The sequence below is a fragment of the Electrophorus electricus genome, unplaced genomic scaffold, assembly GCF_041902795.1.
Source record: "Electrophorus electricus isolate QZ-2024a unplaced genomic scaffold, ASM4190279v1 Scaffold42, whole genome shotgun sequence".
Taxonomy (NCBI): domain Eukaryota; kingdom Metazoa; phylum Chordata; class Actinopteri; order Gymnotiformes; family Gymnotidae; genus Electrophorus; species Electrophorus electricus.
In genome coordinates, this window is record NW_027658714.1 from 1,266,635 (window position 1) to 1,278,801 (window position 12,167).

The window sequence follows — 12,167 nt, forward strand, 5'->3', positions numbered from 1 at the left end:
AGGCTCTGCCCATTAGATTTCACTTTTTTGTTTGTTTGTTTTTTTATTTTTTTGCTAATTTCAAACCAGTCCTAGGATTTTCACACAATCTGAGTGAAATTGGTGTCAAAATATTTGCAAGAGTCTGAATCTCAATAATTATTTAAACAAAAACCTGACATAAAAAATACAGCTGTCCTATTCCAGTCTAATATTAGTAGTACAAATTAGTAGTACATAGGTCAGGCTTTAACTTTAACTTTAACTAGCTGTCACTCCTGAAGGACATGTTCAGATTTCATGAAATTTAAAAGACTTATACCAGTATTGACTTTGAGGTAGCTTACCAAATGTAGCAGTTTTGTCAATATGGGGCATTATAATATGCAAATAACTGTTTCTCAATGACTGCTCTTCTGATCAAGATGAAATTTTGCATACTGCTTCTGTAAGCAAGCTGAAGGATTCCTAAGGATGACTCAAACATTGGCTAATGTTTTTCAGGTAATGGGCTAATCATAGAACTGGCTTCAGTGGACTTCTATAACGTTGATTCTTGTAGAAATTACTTTAAATTTAAATATCCTACTACTTTTTATGTTGCTGATGAACTGTAACACACTAGTCGTAGGACCTTTCTCCAATCTTCCCAAATTTGGTATCAAAATGTTGATGAGACTGAAACATGTTGATATTTGTATGGTATATGGCACTTACATACCTATCGATCCTTCCAAGGTGTACTGATTCATTCAAAACAGCTGAAAAAAAATTAAGACTTCTTTGAGTAATTCTTATGAAACTTGACATGAGTATTGATTTATGGACTTTGAGCTAGCATGGGAATTATAGGACATTTTTGCCAACAGAGCCCCTCTGACATATGAAAAGGTATTTAAAAACAGAAAAATGAGTCAATCCCATTGTGTACCAATTGTGCATGAGAAATGCAGTTTATACAGTGCAATACTTTGTGACTATTTCATAAAAAAAGTTCAATACGTTTCGTAAACCTTTTTTTAGCCTGATTTTTGATACCTAAATTAGTTGGGCAAATGCACCTTTCAAACAAGTCAGTGACCTTTTGATCTAGAGATACCTTTTAAATATAAAAAATGCAGATCTTCTTGTAAATAATGATCAAAAATATGTGTATTTAACTATCAATCCCCAAGAGCAGGATTTTTATTAATAGGCTAAAACTTAGCCATAGAGTGTTAGATTATCACCAAACTTCAATGGTGTATATGAACATACTGTGAATGCAAGTACATTTGGGGTGAACTGACCTTCTGGGGAAACTATATTTCTTAGTCATGTCGAATCAGAAAAATAATATTTATATAAAGCAATTCAGCAGAGAAAATTGAGAGATTGGTTTCAAAATACAACATTCCTGGAAACAAAACCTCAAAACCAACCACAAAGGCTGGTGAACTTTATATGGGATGTCATCAGCAACCAAGTTGTGCAGATGTGATAAAATGATTGGACCCTTTACTTGCCACCTGCAGCTATAATAAATGTAATTCTAATGTATGTCATGAATTCCCTAGATGAAGGAAGTTAGACATTTCAATAGCAACACACCTCCCTTGATGAAATGACTGGGTACAGAAATTAGTTGACCAGAAAGGCCAGAAAAATAGCACAACCACAGCCTTCAAACCTGACAACAAACCTGCTGAATGCTGACAGTTTTATTTTTTTTCAAATACAAAATACAGACTCACTCTCAATAAATAACCATTTGATGAACTAATGCAGAATATAAATTAAGACACTGACACAAGCTTTACTTTAGTTACTAAGCATTTAGGTTTGGGTGTTTTTCGTACTTGGTGGGATGGTTACGAGAAAATATTGGCATATTAGATAAGCAGAAAAATACTATGGATGGGTTCAACACATGATGTGCGTACTCGTTTGACTTTGGATCTATTGGATCACGCCAATAACTGTTGAAAAGAAAAATGACCACCTGAATGCTAAAACATATAATGGAAATAAATGTCTTATGCAATACGAGAATTATGGAAATCGGGTCAGCTTTGGAATAGAGAGGAGCGTTAGGCACATACTAATAATATTAATACATTTTCAGAGACACACAATATCCATCCTGCCAAGGACAGGCAGTGATCAGTGAACCAGGCAGCCAGTAAGAGAAATAAAATCACCAAGAAAGTCAGGCTTTTTGCTGTTTGTTTTCAAAAAAATGTCCTTGACAGAACACAAGATATGACTGAATGAGCAAAGTTACATTTACATAGAGCCTTTCAAAGAACATACAATGCTTGAACTAATAACAGACACCTGTTCATTTCAACACAATGGGAGAAATTACTCTGCTCACAGAGCTTAGTAACGCGTTAGATCAAAATTCGCTGCTGCACTTTAAAACACTGAGCGTTTTTCTTAAAACACATAAAAGGTGCAAGATCACGCGTTGTCGTGTGAGCACCTCAGTCGTAAAAAGGGCTGAGTTGTCATGAATACGTTATGATCAGGAGTAGTCGGCCGTACTGCTGCGACATCCGGTCAAATCAACCGTCCTCTAAGAATCAGCGCAGTACTAGTTTTGGTAATAGCAGCATCTATGGACATAAACGGCGGCGAAACGGATGGTTTCTTTCTCGTCAACGTTATAGTCCATCACACTTGCTCCTATAGATCGGGATAAAATCTCCATACCAAAACCTCTGTGCATTGGCATGGTGAAAATTTAGAGCACGCAAATCCTTCACTTCTGAAACAGCAGAAATTATGTAATTTTACACAGATTAAAAAAACCCTCAACGTTAAAGACTGCTGTTGACGGAGTTTTAATGTAAATATAGTAGGTTGGGGAAGTGTAACGATGAGCAGTGTGTGGAAAAGAGTGAGATTTATTAGGGGCAAATCCAAAGTCCAGGGTCAAATTATTAACATGGAGTGTCCGAGAATTCATGATAAACTAAAGTAAAGAAAAGCGCACGAAGACAAACCAGGGATGCAGGCTATAACATTGGGGCGAGGATAAACATTCAGGCTTATATTCACATGCACGGAAGCCTCGATTAACAAACAGCAGCTGGACTTACAATAAATAGCAACAAGACTAAACTAAAACAGGGCTTAAAAACATGGTCAAATGAGCATTAAACCAGACACAAGTGCAAATTATGAGGGGTGCAGAAAACGAAACGAAGGAATGGAACCACAACAAGGGAGTAAATCAAAATAAAGACACTAGACAGGGAAACCGTGGAGACATGAACGCTAGGAGGGTGGTCAGTGGTGACAGGAAGCTTGTTTCAGTCATGGATGTCTTTGGCAAAATGAATGCAACTAAAATGCTTTCCTCATGTGTCCTAATAACCAAATAATAACCAAGTTCTTCTTTATTTCTAAATAATATGCCTTTCGGAAATTGTATAACTGCTTGTGTTATATTACTTTCTTTTATCCAGAAACACAGGAGACTCAGGTGAAAAGTGTGATGGAAATAATACACTTATTATTATATCCTAAAACTTGTCTCACCTAATCGTAGTCATCAGTTTATTAGATAAATGCATACCTATTTTTATGTTTGTGTTTCACATGTTCCATCCCTTTTCTCTTCTTTGAAAGAAAAATTCCTTAACTTAATCAAAGACTAGGATTAAAAAAATAAAATAAAATAAAATCATAGACAGGTCAGCTGAGCACACTCCCTTGTCGTAATGTCCCCATATTGACAGTTAAATACCACATATTAAATACAATAGAGACTGGAGTGTCTTGTTTTTCTCTGAACATTCCACAGTGCATCTAGAATTTTAATAGTTGTTTATTTCTGCTCAGTTTTTCTGCTCTTATTTTAATTTGTTTTTGTCTTAAGGAGAAAAAAAAGGCGACAAACGAGACCTGTGACCCCAGGGGGAAATCATGGATCAGATGCCTCACACCCAGTCACTGTGTAAACAACACCAGGTTCATGTTTTAGTGTGAGGAATGAGTGCAGGAGTGTTTTGAAAGAACAAATACAAACACTAACAAGAAGAGAACAAAGAAAACAGGAAGGAGAAGCTCCTTTCCTTTTTGAGTTACTTACTGAGATCATTCTCATAGCAAGTTCATTACACCTTGTGTACTTGTTGTAGTGCGGTTAGCTGTTTCTATATTGGCTGAGAGAAGGAGCAGACCTGTTCCATTTACATTTAAACAACAGAATCTTGTCAGTGGAGGATGTACTTTCTCAAACCTTTTTAACTGGTATCTCGCCTCTGTGTCTCTCTGTGTTCGCAGGACAGGGACCACTGCACGCCTCGCACCAGGACACCTTTCCAGTGATGACTCCCCTCGTGTGGAATTAGTTCACAGCTGTTTAGTCTTATACTTATCCACAACTAGGATTAGTCCATTTACTATTTCTTACAAGTGGGGATCAAGAACATTGGAAGACGTGAGTAGTTTTTTGGAGCAATAAAGATCAATACATAAAAACAGGCAAATGACCTGGTTATACCCAAATACATCAATAAACACATCAAACAAGGTAATGCTTAGGTATGAATTTTCTTGACTTCGTGACTTATTATGAAGCTTAACTTGTTATGAACTGACACGTGATAATGTTCACACATTTAGCTGCAATTCTTTATTTAACTTCAGAGGGTTAAATGGAGCTTACTCAGATGATGGTGTTGACTGCTTCAAGGATTTTCACTAGAAGTTATATAACTGCAAGTTATATTACCGATGTCTAAGTGTATGCAGCGCAGAATTCTTTATTCGTAATGTAATACATGTCCTATTTAATTCTACAAGATAAACAGGTTGGAAAATATTTGTGTAAAATAGATTATGATTATTTTTGGAACATAAAGCCATGCAAACATTGTAAGTGGACATCAAGGAAAAATATAAAATAAAAGAATAGTATAGCATACAGTTACAGGGTATGCCTGTTTTCATTGATTACTAGGGAAGCTCTTTGTCTCCCTCTTGTGGCCATTGTTGTCTGAGCCAACAACCATATCAGCATAAGTGACATGAAGCTACAGAAATTAATTACAACTAAAACGTATTTTTATAAACACGATTTGACAGTGTGTTTTACATATTCTGGTTGAATATGACATTTATGTGTACAAGATTATAAAAAACACAATCATACATTTACCTGATACTTATATCCAAAGTGACTTACGAGTGAGTATAACTTGAGCAATTGAGGGTTAAGGGCCTTGCTCAGAGAACCAACAGTGGCAACTTGGCAGCAGTAGGGCTGGAACAGGTAAGCTTCTGACTACATGTCAAGTATCTTAACCACTGAGCTACCACTGATCACTGCTGGGGGTAACCATAAATGTTAGAATTTAAAATGTTGGATACTAAACTATTTAAAAAACATTTTGGAACATTTATTTATTTCATTTCCCCTAACCTTTGACAGCACGGCTAGTCCAGACCTCTGTATATGCATCTTCTTACCCCTTCTCTCTGCACACAAAAAATAAAACGCATTGAGAAGAGACTAATTGCACAAAGGATAAAAAATAAAATGACATATATAATGATAAAAGGAAAAGGTAAATAGATAACAGTAGATGTGTTAATATAAAATCAAAAGTCATCTAAACAGAACTCAATGCAATAAGTGTGTTTTGAGATGTTTTTGTTTTGCTGTTGGTTTGTTTTTTTTTTCTGTTTTTTTGCTTTCAAGTGCTAATGCCATTATGAGTTGCTAGACCATGAAGACATTTAAAGACATTTAAAGAATAATAAAATAATTAGATTTTGCTGTAAAAGACAGATGTCATGTTCACACTGCACAACTGCACTGCTTAATGTGAGCAGACATCTGGCAGACACGCTTATCTATAGCAACTTACAGTTTCAACTATATTACAGAGCTAAGTCCATATAGCGGTAGGAGTTTGATTCAGTTCAGTTCAGCTCACTCAGGCTTTCATTTCTGTTTTCTTGTCTTCAGGTTTTGTTTCATTGTCCCTAATAGGTCCAACTTGTGCTTGTCTACTCATGTCTCACTGTTCTCCTTTGCTTGATGTCACAACTTCATTGATACCTAAAGTGAATGTTGGAAATATCACATGTTCTTTGAGTAGGAATCAAACATCATTGCTCTAATACACTGGACTGATAGTGGACTCTGCCGAGGTACACCTACCCCTGATGTTGTGATGTTACTGAGCCTCATCCTGTCTCAGATGCCTTGGCTACTCCCATCATCCCCTGATGTCCCCTGTTGTAGCCCACACCACCTCCTCCCCAACCAGCTACTCTCTGTTGCCCTTAATGGACGTTCTCTTGCGACTTGGGTCTCGGACACATGCACACAAGTCTAGAACCTCCAGAAAGTTGGACTAAACATTAAATGCTTATTTCATTTTTTAATTTATGTCTCTCTTTAAACAGCCAGAGGAGGATGGGACCCCCTTTGAGTCTTGGTTCCTCTCGACGTTTCTTCCTCATGCTCTAGGGAGCTTTTCCTTGCCACTGTCACCCTTGGCTTGCTTACTGGGGGCTTGGACTTGGACATTTGAAAAGCTGCTTTGTAATAGCACCTGTTGTAAATAAAATAAAATAAAATAAAATACAATTTTAAAAAGTACTTTATAAATAAATTTTGAGTATTTGATTTTTATATGTAATCTTAAAATGTATAAGATAACTAAAATTTGTTTTTTAATCATTACATTTTTTCACTTAAAACAAAAATATAATTTGGATAGTCCCAATAATCTAGAAAAATCAAATCTCATCATTACAGTGCCAACAACACATCAACATCACCAGACTTCAAAGCACTTGTCTGAGAGGAAGATTTGTATGCCTGTAATTCTGTTGTTGAAGAGCCTATAAAATCAAAATAGGCTTTTAAATTTGAAATTTTAAACTAAAATAAATACAACCTTATTTTAAATGCCTAAACACACACACACACAGTTACCTCACAGTGTGAATATTGTTGTTGGTGGAGAAGGTATCATAGATCCTCTTTGCTGACACATCAGTGATGTCATTGTGACTGAGGTTGAAATTAGATGGATTATAATTACCACATTGTTCAGGATTCCCAAACACACCTCCCTCTACTAAATCACCGTGTAGTAGTACAAACACCTGTAGATTTATATATCAATGAATTAAAGTAATGAACGAATGAATTAATAAACGAATGATTGAATTAGCAAATGAATGAATAAGCAAAGCAATAAATAGTATATTTGTGTCAGTGGACCTGAGTCATTAATGGCCAGATAATTATGCATTTTGACATTTTAAACAAAATATCATTTCTTTCAGTTCTTGTACACATGACTTGTTATCTATCAGGCATGAAACTGTAAATCATAATGAGTCTGTTATGCCTTATTTCTCTTTTTAATGAGAACATGTGTTTCTACAAGCAGTCTGGATATTCTGTAGACCACAGAGATCCATCCTGCCAAGTACAGGCAGTGATCAGTGATCCAGGCAGCCAGTGAGAGAGGTCGTCATTTCCAAATAAAATCACCAAGAAAATCAAGCTTTTTGCTGTTTGCTTTTGAAAAATAAAGTCCTTGAAGGAACACAGGATATGACTGAATGAGCAAAGTTAAATTTATATAGAGCCTTTCAAGGAACATACAATGCTTTACAATGAACACGCACAGCTTCTATGTTCAGTCACCCTGCCGGATTTTGTGTTAAATTGTGAGAAAAAGAGTAAAATGTGTTATATCTATGTTAGTGCTCACTGTGCACTCAACAATCAAGACTCTCTACACATCCCTCCTCCCGCTTGTCCACTCACTCCAGGATGTGGGCTTTGTGCTGGTGTGCGAACAGCATCTGCAGGCAGTGGTTAGTGAGCTGACAGTGGCTAAGGTCCAGTTCTGACAGCCCTTCAGAATGTTCCAGAAACAGTGCCAGTGACCTACAGGCCTGCTGGTCCAGCCGGGTCTGACTGAGGATCACCATCTTACCCAGAGCCCGGGAGAGAGCCACAGCGCGTCTCACACACTCCACATCAGTCCCCACACAGAGAAGAGACAGGAACTGGAGCAGCATGGCTTTATTGCTGCTGAACACACTCAACATTCTCCAACATGTAGAGTCACAAAACACTAACACACTCACATAACTACTAACATTAATGCTATTTACACACATTTTGTTTCAAATGATAAAATTCTTTTCCCTTTTCCAGAATGCTTCCCTAGTTTGTGTGGTGTTGAGTCAGTGGCTTACTGAAGGGTGACTGTGTGTAAAATGGGGAAGAGTTGCCCTCACAGCCGTGTAGAGTGAGCTGTGTGTGTGTGTGTGTGAGAGCTCACTCTCTGGATGACCATGGAGACGACTCTGCAGTCCTCAGTGCTCAGAGTCAGTGTGTGTTTCTGTGTGTCTGCTGTGAGGTCCAGAGCAGAGCAGCAGGAGAAATCCAGTCTGTGCTGCAGAGCGAGGAGCAGATCTGTTGCTGCTGCCCCCTGCTGTAGTTCAGAGACACTGTAGCAGTGGAGCAGCCTCAGCAACAGCAGCCTGTCAACACGGAGAAAACAAAACACACACAGACAGTGGCAGGGCAGTTAATTTCAGGTTAATATAAATATTTCACCTAAATTTAATTTTATTCTGAAGTAAATATCCATGGATATTGCTGATTACCTGACAGGAGTCTCAATAAAACCTAAATGATGCTGGCACAAAATGACTTTTGAGGAAACTCATGAAAAACACATAAACGTACATAAACGTTTATATAACACTCCCTAAACAGACCAGTTCTGTGTTAAAATTCTGATTGTGAGAAAAGTTCAAGCCTGAGACGGGAGACGTGTTAGAGCAGTGGCTCAATGCTCTCCAGCTCCGCCTTTGGTATGGAGGTGAAAAGCAGGCTGAGAGAGACTGCTGTGCAGTGCTGGAGGGTGAAGCGCAGGGCAGCACAGTGGACAGAGTCCAGCTCTCTGCTGTTCAGGTTGATGCAGTTCTCTGCTGAATTCAACAAGCTGGACACACAGTGAGCAGAGCCAGTCTGATAGATCTCTCTGATGATGGACAGTACAAAGCTGGAGCTCAGCCTGGGGAGAAGACACACACACACACACACACAAAAACACAGACACACATTTCCAGGTCTCATGCTGTACAGTATAATTAAAGTGTTTGGACTGTTACTAACTGTGTGAACAATCTGAGCCACACAACACATGACTGTATTCTCTCACCTTCTGATCTGAAGTCTGGCCAGTACAGGCAGAAGGTCTCTGGGATTTTGTTACTTAATGTTGGGGATGTGTAGTGGTCCCATGAGCTGGTGGAAGCTCGTCTACTTTGCCGTAACGTCACCCTTTCGCCTTGCTGTCTGGATGCGTACTGTCTGTCAGACTAGCAATTCATCTACACTTCTCACAGATAAAACTGCCACTAATGACGAAGAATAAACATGCTGCATTCAGTGCTCTGAAGCAGAACATAAGTCATGATGAAAAAGCAAAATGTTAACATTACTTATGTTTGTGGTAGTTCCTTAGATATAGTTTGTGATGATAAAATAGTTTTCCATGGAAGTTGCCAGTTTCCAGGTAGAAAGTAGTTAAATCCAACAAAACATTTGTTAAACAGATAGAGAGCAGTAAGAGCTAGTATGCTGAAACTACCTGTTTCAAAAACAGGAAGCTTCCTTATGAAGGAAAGAGGTTCTTACGAACCTCAGCATTTTGACAGCAAGTATTAACCATGGCTATAAAACCATGTGAATAATTCAGTTATGGGATTAATCTAAAAAATAGAACATCAAATCTAATTATTTGGCCAGTACAGGGTTATGCAATATTCCTTCATCTCAGCAAAATGCAATAGCTTGACTTCCTTAACTGATTAATAATTAAAAAATATCTTTCTTGACTATAAGAATATAGCTTACCCATTAGAAAGATTAAACATCCAGTCAGCGTGTATCCTGGCATGTTAATGTAAAAGGCAGCTCCTACTGGATTTGGGGAAAGATTAGTAAAAGATTTCAAGTATCTGCAAAGCAGAAAACTGCCTATTCAACAGGCATGAATGATCTGCTACCGAAGTAGTTGTGTTATTTGCATAGCCTAATTAATATCATTAGATCAAGTTCTATATTACCTATATTGTTATATTAAAATGTTGCTATTGCTTTTTTGCTTCACAATTGTTACACATAATTGCTGCACCTGATACAAGGATAGGAATTTCAATTTATTCATACTGGATATAAGAATCATTAATGGCTGCTGAGTGAAGCACTTTCATTGAAAATTCATCCACCAATTTTTTTTTTTTTTTTTTTTTTTGGAACTAGAAACAGGGCACATCAACCAGGAATACATTCCAGGTCTGTTTTAGAACACTGGCTGTGATTCATTACATTTTGGCAATTGTGAAAAGAAACTGGATGATACTTCTAAAAGTAATTGTGTTTGCAGTTTATTTGCACAGTTACATGAACAACACTGGTAGCATAGTCAACAGGCTTGATGGTTTTCCAGTGCACGACACTGTGATACCAGGGCTGGCCCAAGCCTGTTTGGGGCCTACGCAGAAATCTGAGCTGCCACTGACATAACATAGGTAAAAAACAAATAGAAATAAATACATGGTCTTTGGCACCCTCTTGGCGGCCTTAGCAGGCTCTCATTTTGCTTATACGGCGGGACAATTGTTCTGCTGTTATCCTACCTATTGAGCAGTTTCTGGTGTTTATTTTAGATGGATTTTTGGTTGTATATATTATAATTAGGCTACTGTGGACAATTGTATACCGTATAGCTACAGCACCTGTACTTCACACACATGTAGTAATCGGATCTAGAAAGTTGCCAACCCTATTAAAATATTAGGTTTATAGTATAATATTTGAATTAAACAGACAAAGCATTAATCACAATCATTTGCATGATGATTAAATCTTGAACCAAAAATGTATCAGAGAGCTGTAGTGTTTTTTATAGACACACACCCAATAAAACTGTGCTTGACCATTTCTTGCCCTCTATATCATTCTCTGCAGTTTACTGAGAAAGACCTGACACTGGGTAATGCCATTGTCTATTCGAAGGCCAAAACAACAACAATCTTGGTTATCAAAGACTCACTCCACCCTGACCACAGCCTCTTCTTTTAGAAGCCATGAGAAAACCACCATCGCAGCTTGAGAGCACAAATCTAGCCTCTTAAGAGGTGTTTTGTTTCACAGGCAGATCGATATCTCAATGCGGTCCACATGAAAGCAATTTTCTTTCCCTGAGTGCAAATTGCACTTTTAATGCCTGATATTTCAGCCACTCATTTCTCTCACTACATGACAAAACTCTCGAAACTTTTCTCCAAAAGCACTGAATGTTATTCTAACCATTTATGGCCTTTCTCCATTCATGTACACAAAGTCCAGTATGATTCCAAATGTCATCAAAAGATATATCTGTTTGTAGCTGAACAACTTATACAATGCGATCTTTCTTCTTTGTGTCAAATGAACTTAACAATTGAAACATCCAAAACTGGCTGTGTTTCTTGCCAACATACTGGTGTTTGGACATGTGGGATTACTTGCATGTCGCTTTCAATAACTCAGTTGGTAGAGTAGAAGTTAAAACTTAAAAAAAAAGTCATCCTTAGGCTGTCGGCTCAACTCCAACTCACACAAACTTTATGTTTTAATGCAGAATCTGTCGTTTTATATGAGCATAAAAAGAGGTTTTTCCCTGACCGGGAATCGAACCCGGGCCGCGGCGGTGAAAGCGCCGAATCCTAACCACTAGACAACCAGGGACAAAGCTGCTGAGTTTACATGAGAAGACCATTTTTCAAAGTCTGCACTCCTACTATTCTGACAGTGTTTGGATGCATACTGGACTTGGTATGCATGAGTGGAAAAAGGCCATAAAGCGAGTTATTCATCTTTCTCTTTGTTCTACAAAAAAATGAAGTTTGCAAGAGTCAGGGCTCTTTTTTACCATCTGGGAAAAGAGGGAACGCTGGTGTCACTAACACATGGAAAGAGCTGTTATAGTATTCCCCATTTGTCTCCTTAAAGCTTCTGACATTTTAGCCACTCATTTCTCTCTCTACATGAAAACACTCTAGAAAATGTTCTCCAAAAAATACGGAATGTTATTCTAAGTACTCAGAAAATAGTCTTTTCCTCCCCCTTCTGACGCGTGAACTTATAGACGCCCTTGATTGCA

General features: G+C 37.8%; 1 non-coding gene across 1 annotated transcript; it reads right to left on the bottom strand.

Annotated features, from left to right (window-relative positions):
• Positions 1 to 11,680: 11,680 nt before the first annotated feature.
• On the bottom strand, positions 11,681 to 11,752 carry trnae-uuc (transfer RNA glutamic acid (anticodon UUC)). The gene has a single exon. It is a non-coding gene; the product is annotated as a tRNA-Glu (tRNA).
• Positions 11,753 to 12,167: the final 415 nt, after the last annotated feature.